Source organism: Grampus griseus, assembly GCF_964374135.1.
Source record: "Grampus griseus genome assembly, chromosome: 3".
NCBI lineage: Eukaryota > Metazoa > Chordata > Mammalia > Artiodactyla > Delphinidae > Grampus > Grampus griseus.
This window is the reverse complement of record NC_139019.1, coordinates 130505073-130507647: the sequence shown is the minus strand read 5'-3', so window position 1 is coordinate 130507647 and position 2575 is coordinate 130505073. Positions and strand designations below refer to the sequence as shown.

General features: G+C 38.8%; 1 pseudogene across 1 annotated transcript; it reads left to right on the top strand.

Moving 5' to 3' along the window:
- Positions 1-2071: 2071 nt before the first annotated feature.
- Positions 2072-2327, top strand: LOC309821203 (large ribosomal subunit protein eL38-like; annotated as a pseudogene). The gene has a single exon. The product of its transcript is annotated as a large ribosomal subunit protein eL38-like (transcript).
- Positions 2328-2575: the final 248 nt, after the last annotated feature.

The following is a 2575-nucleotide window of genomic DNA, read 5'->3' as shown; positions in this document are numbered from 1 at the left end:
ATAAGCTAAATGTTTAACAGTTTAAGAGTCATTGAATTTTAATAGTTACAGTATTATTAGCTTAAAATAATATTATAATGAATATAAAGTAATGCCTATAATGAGTACAGTTATGACTAAGGTGAGTGAAAGCCTTTTTTCTTTTTGTGGGGGTGGCTACAAAATGAAACTTTTGTGAGTAGTAAGTGAAAATATTAAACTGAATTTACCGAACAAGAACGATTTTTAACTGTGAAAGAAGTCCAAGATTCATTTTCAGGTATTTGTAATATTTGTGAGGATCTGGGGTGATTCCTAAGTTGGTCAAAGACAACATCATGCATGGCAAGATCTAGCTAAAAAGAAAAATCACAGTATCAATTAAATGGAAATCAAGTTTAGTGAAGTGTCCCTGAAGATAGGGTATATAGACTCTTCAGAAGCACCCCCAAGTGGTTATCACTAGGTTAACATGTACTGGTGATTGTAAGAATTAATTATAAGGGGAAAAAAATACAATTTAAATATTTGTGCTAAAAAGTATGTACGTGCATTATATCTGACATATTTTTGATATCACAAAAGGTATCAATTGGGTTCACTCTCAGCCTTTGTCTCAAGATACATGAAAGTAAAAGAGAAAGTGTGCACTTTAGGCTGACATTTCATCGTTCATTTGTATAATCTGTATATGTTTCCCATTTTGTGTGTTTCCCTTTGTTACAGTCCAGGTAATTTTACCAATAGTCTAGAAGACTGTTAAGATGATTCCTACAGCTGAGATGTAAGTTGCATCTCTTAGAGAACTCACAAGTGTGTAAAATTTTTAAATAGACTAGGGTCATGCAGAGACTCAAATCTCCTTCCCCTTTAGACAAGTGCTTGGAAAGATAAAGCAGGTGAGTTATTTCTCCAAAACACAGTTTTGGAGTTGCGGCTAGGGCATGCTGGGACTGCAGTCTGCACACTGTTCTGTGTCTTTCCAACATGTGATGACACCTCCCACAGTACTAAATTTTTTCGGATATGATTAGTCTTTACAGTCTTCCTCAAGCAGCATGACTGCCTCCTTACACTTCAAAGAGACATTAAGAGACCCTAAGAGTGCAAACCATAAAAAGGAATTGATAATGCTATAATTTAGAAGTTTGTCACCAAAAAAAGATACTATAAACAAAAGATAATGTACAAATGAGAAACAATTAGCATTGGACATAACTGAAAAAGGACTAGTCTCCTGAATATATAAAGAGCTCCTTTAACTCAAAAAGAAAATGATAACAGAAAAAAAAATGGACAAAGTATGAAGAAGCAATTCATTGACCAAGAAACCCAAATAAAAAATAGATGAATAAAAAGATGCTCAGCCACACTGGAAATTAGGAAGATGTAAATTAAAACAACAATGAGATAGCATGAAATTGACAGAAAAAAAAGTCTGACACTACCAAGTACAAGTAATGTTGCAGAGCTATGGGAACTGTCATATACTGCTGCTAAGAGTTTAAATTGGTGCAATGACTTTGGACAACTACTGACAATATCTAGTAAAGTTTTTAAAAGCTCATATCCTGTAAGTCAGCAACTTTCCCCTAAATCTGTGTTTCTCAACAAGGAGAGGAGTAGTTCACCTATCCAGGGGGTATTTGGCAATGTCTGGAGACATTTTTAGCTGTCACATCTGGGGTTGCAAAGGCAAGGGAGGAGGGAGGGGCTACTACTGCAATGTAGTGCATAGAGGCTAGAGATACTGTTAAACTGCCTACAAAGCACGGATTATCCTTATGCCCAAAGAATTATCTGGTTCAAAATTTCAGCAGTGCTGAGGTTGGGAATGATGGCCCCCAAAAGATTTGTCTACCTGGAATCTGTGAATGTGACTTTATTTGGGAAAAGGGTCTTTGCATGTGAAGTTAAGGATCTCAAAATGAGATCTTGGATTATCTAGATGGATCCAAAATCCAATGACAAGTGTCCTTATAAGAAGACAAGGCACAGGTCTCTCAGGCCCTATGTGGGGAGTGGGAGGTAATCCGTGGTAATCCACGGCCGGGCGATATCTGGGGACCCCGGGCCTGGATGGAAAGTTCCAGCCGCGCTCTCCACGCCTTGTCACCATGCCTCGCAAAATTGAGGAAATCAAGGACTTTCTGCTCACAGCCAGGCGAAAGGACGCCAAGTCGGTCAAGATAAAGAAAAATAAGGATAATATGAAGTTTAAAGTTTGATGCAGCAGATACCTTTACACCTCAGTCATCACAGACAAAGAGAAGGCAGAGAAGCTGAAGCAATCCCTGCCCCCAGGTTTGGCAGGGAAGGAGCTGAAATGAATCACGCACACTGACTTGAACAGTATTAAAATTTTTAAAATTCTCAAAAAAAAGAAGAGGAGGCACAGACAGAAGAGGAGAGACACAGAGGAGATGGCCACGTAAGGACAGAGGCAGAGATTGGAGTAAGCATCCCCAGGCCGAGTGCCAACAGTCAACAGAAGATGGGACAGGCAAGAAACGAAATCTCCCCTAGAGCTTCTGGAGGAAGTGACTGACACCTTGATATGGGGCTTCTGCCCTGCATAAATGTAAGAGGAAAAAAT